This window comes from Chionomys nivalis, chromosome 4 (assembly GCF_950005125.1).
Source record: "Chionomys nivalis chromosome 4, mChiNiv1.1, whole genome shotgun sequence".
Taxonomy (NCBI): domain Eukaryota; kingdom Metazoa; phylum Chordata; class Mammalia; order Rodentia; family Cricetidae; genus Chionomys; species Chionomys nivalis.
In genome coordinates this window covers 81,678,663-81,685,473 of record NC_080089.1, presented here as the reverse complement: position 1 = coordinate 81,685,473, position 6,811 = coordinate 81,678,663, and the positions used below count along the sequence as shown (strand labels likewise).

The 6,811-nt window shown below is 42.0% G+C and overlaps 1 pseudogene; it reads right to left on the bottom strand.

Moving 5' to 3' along the window:
• Nucleotides 1–5,241: 5,241 nt before the first annotated feature.
• On the bottom strand, nucleotides 5,242–6,271 carry LOC130873822 (eukaryotic translation initiation factor 4E-like; annotated as a pseudogene).
• Nucleotides 6,272–6,811: the final 540 nt, after the last annotated feature.

Here is a 6,811-nt window from a genome sequence, read left to right as displayed (position 1 = left end):
GAGAGGAGCTATTTGTCTTATTTTAATTTTATTTAACATAAAAATGGATCTTTCTTTCCTACATCTTGCTGGTTCCTCTAAACTTTCAAATCTAGATGTGAAGCTTTTTGGAGATTCTGGGGGGCGGTTGAGAGGAATATAAGCAAAAAAAGATCACTGCATTTGTTACTTCCAGATCTCTAAGCATTTTTTTATGGATCTTAGGGAAAAGATATTTATCTTATAACTTATTAATGTGTGTGTACATGTGTGGGGGGGGGGAGGTGTTCACAAAGGCCAGAAAATGGAGTCAGGTCAGCTGGAGCTGGAGAGACAGAAGGCTGAACAATATGTAATTGTCTTGTACTTTGAAGGAGATACTGTGGCATGACCCTGGTGACTGTACCCCTAAAATGTTTCCAATACAACTGGCCCCTGCATGTTTGTAAGGACTGCAAGGCAAGGTAAAGGAGTACGGAGCTTCTTCCTCCCCCAGTGAGGGATGGACCACTTCTGCAGGCCCGGTGAACCAAATGAAGTTTGACCTGCCAAGGACATCACACATTCTCAGAGGCTGGGGTTGTGATGCATCCCTGTCTAGTGCCCTGGCCTTGCTATAGAAGACTTTCTGGGGCTCAGCATTTAGCTTTCTCTGAATAATGATGGACCTTTTAATGCAGCCCCAAGCTTGATTCCACCCTAGGCTTGCCTTCTCACTGTAGGAGGTTAGGTTTTAATACCCATTGCCAAGAATGCTCTCAAGCTTTCATAATTTTGGGTTAAAATTAACCACACATAACCTGCCATTAGCTGGCTTCAATAAACAGAATATCCTGCAGTAACAGCCATCCAATGTCATAGTCTTTTGGGGGCCTGGACCCCATGTTTATTTGGCTTCACCTGTACCTGATTGCAGAGGAACCACTGTCTATTGTCCATCAAATGGTCTCAATGCCGAACTGTCTCTCTAGTTGTTTAGTGACTATTTGGGGCAGTGACAGATATCAATGGTTTGTACACACTTCAGTCACATGGTCTCCTTTTTCTTCTTTGTTAACAGAACCTTGATTTGGAGGCAAGGGCAATATACATGACTCTGGGATATAAATCGTGACTGGTCTGGGGGGATCATGAGAACTATGCTGCCCCTTTCAAGTGGTTGACCCAGGAGTAGCCATGTGACTAATAAATCATAATACTGGCTAATAAGTCAAAAACGATCTTGGTCAGGGATGTCAAGAAAAGAGTTTATCTTCCTTTAGGAAATCTGTATATGAGGAAAAGCCTTCCTCCTTTTCTGTTCTAAGCACAATTTGGAAAGGCCTTCATTTCTGGAGGTAAAGTTGCTACTATGTGACGAGGGAGCTATAAATGTAAAGATAAAAGCAGATGTCTGATGGGAAGAACCGGGGCCTTTGATGACTTCGTTGAACCACCAGGTCCAGGACATTGACCATGAAGCCCTGGCTTCTCTATCTTTGCCTGCAAGGAGGATGTTCTAAAATGAGTGTGTTATAGGCAAAATCATACCCTTCCCCAAATTGCTAATGGAGATCCCAGCCTTCTGTCCTTCAGAATGGGGCTGTATTGAGATAGATATATAAAGTAACAAATGGCAGGCTGGGGTGATGGCTCGGTCAGCAAGGGTTTGACTTGTAAGGATGAGGACCTGAGGCTCAACCCCAGAAGCCACATGAAAAGCTGGGTGTGGTATGTGCCTGCAATTCCAGGGCTGCGGAGGCAGGGATGGATGGACACGTGCTGGCCAGGCAGCCAGCCTCGCATACTCGGTGAACCCTAGGCCTGAGAGACCCTGTCTCTAAAAATAAAAGTGGGTGGTATGCAAGGGATGGTGTTTGAAGCTGTCCTCTGGCTGCCACACACATGGGGAAACATACATACATGCACACACACAAACATGCATACACACCCACATGAGCATACACACACATGCACGCGTATAAAATGAAATAAGTGAGTTTGAAAGAGTTTGGTGAAGTGGTTTCTAATCCAGTATCCCCGAGGTCTACATGGATAGGAAAAGGGTGGCCTTGTGAGGACAGAACAGGATGAAACACTCTACCAGCCACCAGAGAAAGACAGAGAACACAAACATGGATGACACCTCGATCTCAGACTTCGTCCTCCAGAATTAGGAGGAAGTAAGTATGTTTTGAAAGCCACCCTGCCTGTAGTGTTTTGCTGTGGCAGCCCCAGCAACCAATACACAGAGACCGCCGCTGGATGCAGAAGCAGGATTAGGGAGCTGACAGAGTCAGCACACCCTTGTTTATATTTACTGAAGAGTGTTAAACACGTTTGCATGTTGAAGTGAAAACAGAGCAGCTTTTCGGTACCCAATCCAGGGTGGGTTTTTTGCTTTTTTACATTTTTTCACAATTTCTGCTCCTTGACCTGGCAAGGCATGGATTATACTGGTTTGACTGCAGCAACAGCGCTGGTGCGAAACCAGAGGTGGCATCGGTTGGTAAATGGACCCAACCCCTGAACTGGCAAAGAGGGCCTAGGCCTAGTCGTAACCAAAATCTCTTTCCATTAAAGTTGGGTTAATTAAACATTTTGACCATTTTTGAAATTCAGTGAGTTGTATTCATGTTTCCAATTCACTTATGTTGAGCAAGCACAATAATTTTTGCTTTTGTATTTCATAAACATTATTTCAACCTGTTTTCTTTGAATTAAGTAGATTCTACACAGTAGTATATGGCTAATTTTCATGAGTGGGTCGCATTAGAATTCCTTAACAAAGCTCAATGCATGTCTACACACCAGAAAAGCAAATAATGACTTTCTTGCTGCGAATTAGGATACATTTAGCAATTAGGATTTAGAGGTTTAGGGCTTTTCCATCACCACTTCTGTGAAGTCCAAGTTTCATATGATAACACTTGGCTTCAGTATCGTTTCTCTTTCTGTTTGTTTTGCCTTTATATGTACGAAGTCACAGTTTGAAGACATTCAGCGTGAGAACCAGCACTTGCAGTGACCTAGGTAGGTTCTGCTCATTCGTCAGCATGGAAATTATGTCTGCTCATTTGTTGTGTAATACAATATTTGCCATAGACCGACAGCTACTGCTCTGGGCACTTTCGGGACCAAATAAAGCCAGTGTGAACTTATACAACACCAAGGCCATTTCAGTTAGGCAAACTCTCTGTTTCTACCAGGCCCAAGAAATAATAAAAATTAGAAAAATTTGAGCTTTCACCTTTATGCATTATTTATTAAAGAAATGCAGAGAGAAGGAAAAGTGAGTTGAAAATGGTAAATATTTTTATTCGTATTAGTGTTTGTATAAAATGTCGTGTCGCAAAGTATTTTAAATGTTACTAAACCTGTAGTCGATGAAGGTTTTTGGCTTTCCAAGTAAGGTTTTCTGAGCAGGGAACCCACAAATAAGTAAAGAGCATTTGAACACTTTCAAGACTGGATTTTACAGTATCTGTCTGGGGTTCGCATCCACTGCTTTAATGGTTTACCCCATCCTGATTGAACCTGGGTGTGACTGGGAACCATGGGGTAGGAAGAATACTTTTCCAGAAGGCTTCTCATCTGAGGAAAGCAAAAAAAAAAAAAAAGGATGTTTTTGTTATTGCCAAAATTAACAACTTTATTTTCGGATCCACCCCCACTCAGTCCTCTTCCTCCTCCTCCTCCTCCTCCTCCTCTTCTTCTTCTTCTTCCTTGTTTATTCTGTTTCATTCAGATAATAACACTAAGATTCCTAACACATGTTCCCCTATCCTCTCCTTATACTAGTTTTCTGGTCTTTAAGTAAAAACATCTCAACACAACAATTGATTTTATAGCCACTGTTCCTATCAAATGGTGATACACCAAAATCCCAATTCTCATGAATTTTAACAATTCAACATACATTATTTAATCTAAAACTGAGAAATTGTGTCTTAAAAAAAAGATAACCACATCAGTTTGATTACATATCTGATACTAAATATTCAATTTATTAAGAATTGTAATAAACATAATAGTAAACTACCTCTCCAAACTTAAGCTGTGCACGGGGAAGACACTATGAAGACACAAGACACTATGCCTTACAATGGGAAGTGCAGATTCCTTCTCAGAGATGGAGAAGTAAAGCACAAACCAGTTGTCTAAAACACAATTCTCTGTACACATTTTATCTGCAGTTTTGGATGCTCTCTTAATATGAATGGGACCTCTTTTCTACTTGAGCCATTTGTAGCCAGAACAAAATAACCTAAGTAATACAAAGTGTTAAAGTACAGCATAAAGATACAAAAGCAGACAAACTAATTCTAGTTAGGAACATAATTATGGTGGAACATTTGTATCGTCCTCAGTTATGTTTAGGGATCACACAGACATAGACAACTGATTTGAATGAAATGCACAAATTTGTAACAAAGCTTTGTAGTTATAAAACAAACCAAAAAAGTAACAAAGAATGCACAAATTTAATATTTATTCCACCTTTCTATCATATTCCTAGATCCTTCACCAATGTTACATGAGAAAAAAGACAAAAGCAAAACAAATGAAAAGTGGAAGTCAGAATTACTAATGTTATCAAGGAGGGAAGCAAATAAATTCAACTCTAGCAGCCATCAATCAGCAAGAAGCCGGCAAGGAGAACACTGTGAAAGGAACAGAAGTTGCTGGAAAACTGTAGTCAGACTCTCACCAGCAAAACACGCTCCTGCACGGAGTGGAACAGAAACAGGTCTTTTCCGGCTAAGGTAACAGAAATGCGAGTTCTTTTCGAATACTGTGGAAAGGCAAAAGGTATGTATCATGGTGATTCTAACCAGCTGTTATAATGTGGGCCAGGGACACATTTGTCATTTCTGTGGTGGCACATACTATAATTCTTTGATTGGGATAGTGGACACGCTAGCAAAAATTGTGTGGGGGGGCAGGGGGAGAAATGAAGACAGAGATAAAAGACAAAAGCAAATGAGACTTCATATATATTTTGGTTTTTCGAGACAGGGTTTCTCTGTAGTTTTGAAGCCTGTCCTGGAACTAACTCTTGTAGACCAGGCTGGCCTCAAACTCACATAGATCCGCCTACCTCTGCCTCCCAAGTGCTGGGATTAAAGACATGTGCCACCACCACCCTGCCTTCTCTTATTTTAGCAACATTTAGATGGAATCAAACTTCAGTGCAGTCCACTCCTCTTTGATGAGGCTTTGGTTCAGCTTCCCCTCTCAATTGTGTGACACAGTCCCCTGTGAGAACACTCAGGTGTCTTCTTAAACAACAAACCTATTTTTAGTGGCGGAGTGGCTCCTTGTAGCTGTGTTTGTGTGGGATTGATAACCAATCTCCGTCTTTGAAGGAACTCCTAACCTTTCCTTGTATATCCTCCCTATATGTGTGACTGCGTCTGTTTTCACGTTCAGGACTTCGTATTGCTATCTTATCAACTACAGTTCTGACATTAACAACAGCTCTGCATCCATCGTCGCTGCAGTCACCCAAAGATTCCCCAAGAAGGCACAGCCAGTCTCTAGCCAAAAGCGATCAAGGTCATTTCATCTACACTGTTTGTTCAATGTAATTAGCTGTCATCCTCCCTGTTTGTTCTTCTCATCGTCCCACATAGGTGCAATACCATCCTTAAAAAGTGAGTAGCACAGCCAGGCATTAAATTACTAGCAACTGGATATGGTTATATAGAGCCTAAAAATCTTCAACAGCATCGAACTTAAGAGATCAATCGAAGGTTTGCTTGCCAAGTTTTCCTTTTATCATTTTTTTATTAAATTTTTTTATTAAAAATTTCCACCTCCCCGCCTCCCTTTCCCCTCCCCCTCCCCCCACTCCCCACCCTCCACTCCCCTCTTCCTCCCTCTCTACCCACTGTGACAGTGGAACTGATCTATTGGGAGCTCACCAAGGCCAGCTGGACTGGGACTGAATAAGCATGGGATAAAACCGGACTCTCTGAATATGGTGGACAATGAGGGCTGCTGAGAAGCCAAGGACAATGGCACTGAGTTTTGACCCTACTGTATGTACTGGCTTTGTGGGAGCCTAGCCGGTTTGAATGCTCACCTTCCTAGACCTGGATGGAGGGGGGAAGACCTTGGACTGCCCACAGGGCAGGGAACCCTGACTGCTCCTTTTATCATTTTTAAAACTGCAGAGTGCCCACCTGTTCTGTAGAGGGTGCTTACTATAGTGCTGCGGGCTGGCAGCCTCCTGGTTAAATTCTGTTTTTTCCTCTTGCGCAGGTGGGGGATTAGTAGTAGCGGTGGTTTCCGGTTCCATGGTCGCCATCTTAGATCGATCCCAGTTCTTCAGTTCTTATGTCCTCCCCTTCTCACTGTCTGACAAACAGTGCAACAGTCGGGGCTTTACAACTCTTGTCCTTGGGCTGAGTTATAACAGGATGTGGGGTTGACAAAGCGGATATCCCCTGCAAGTGAAAAGACCCAACCACAGAGGGTCTCTGGGTGATCCACTCGCCTTCGAGGATCTGGATGAGCCAACAGTTTCTGTCAATGGAATAGTTGTGAGGATTAAAGGGCCCTGTACTGCAATTGCTCCTTCCCATGTTTGTCGATGCACAACAACTTTTTTACACTCTTTTCAAAAACTGTCATTTCCCTGGGCTGTGATACTCTGAGTCACAAGGACTACGACTGATTTCCTTTGAATAATTATTATCTACTATCTCACAGCTATTATGTGATTGTATACTACTTGCTGGATGAGAAAATAAACAAATTAAGCAAAAGTAAATAGTTTGGGTTATGGTAATGTTTTGACATTCAATAAACCACATAAAAGTAAGGTTTTTTTTTTTTCATTCATTCG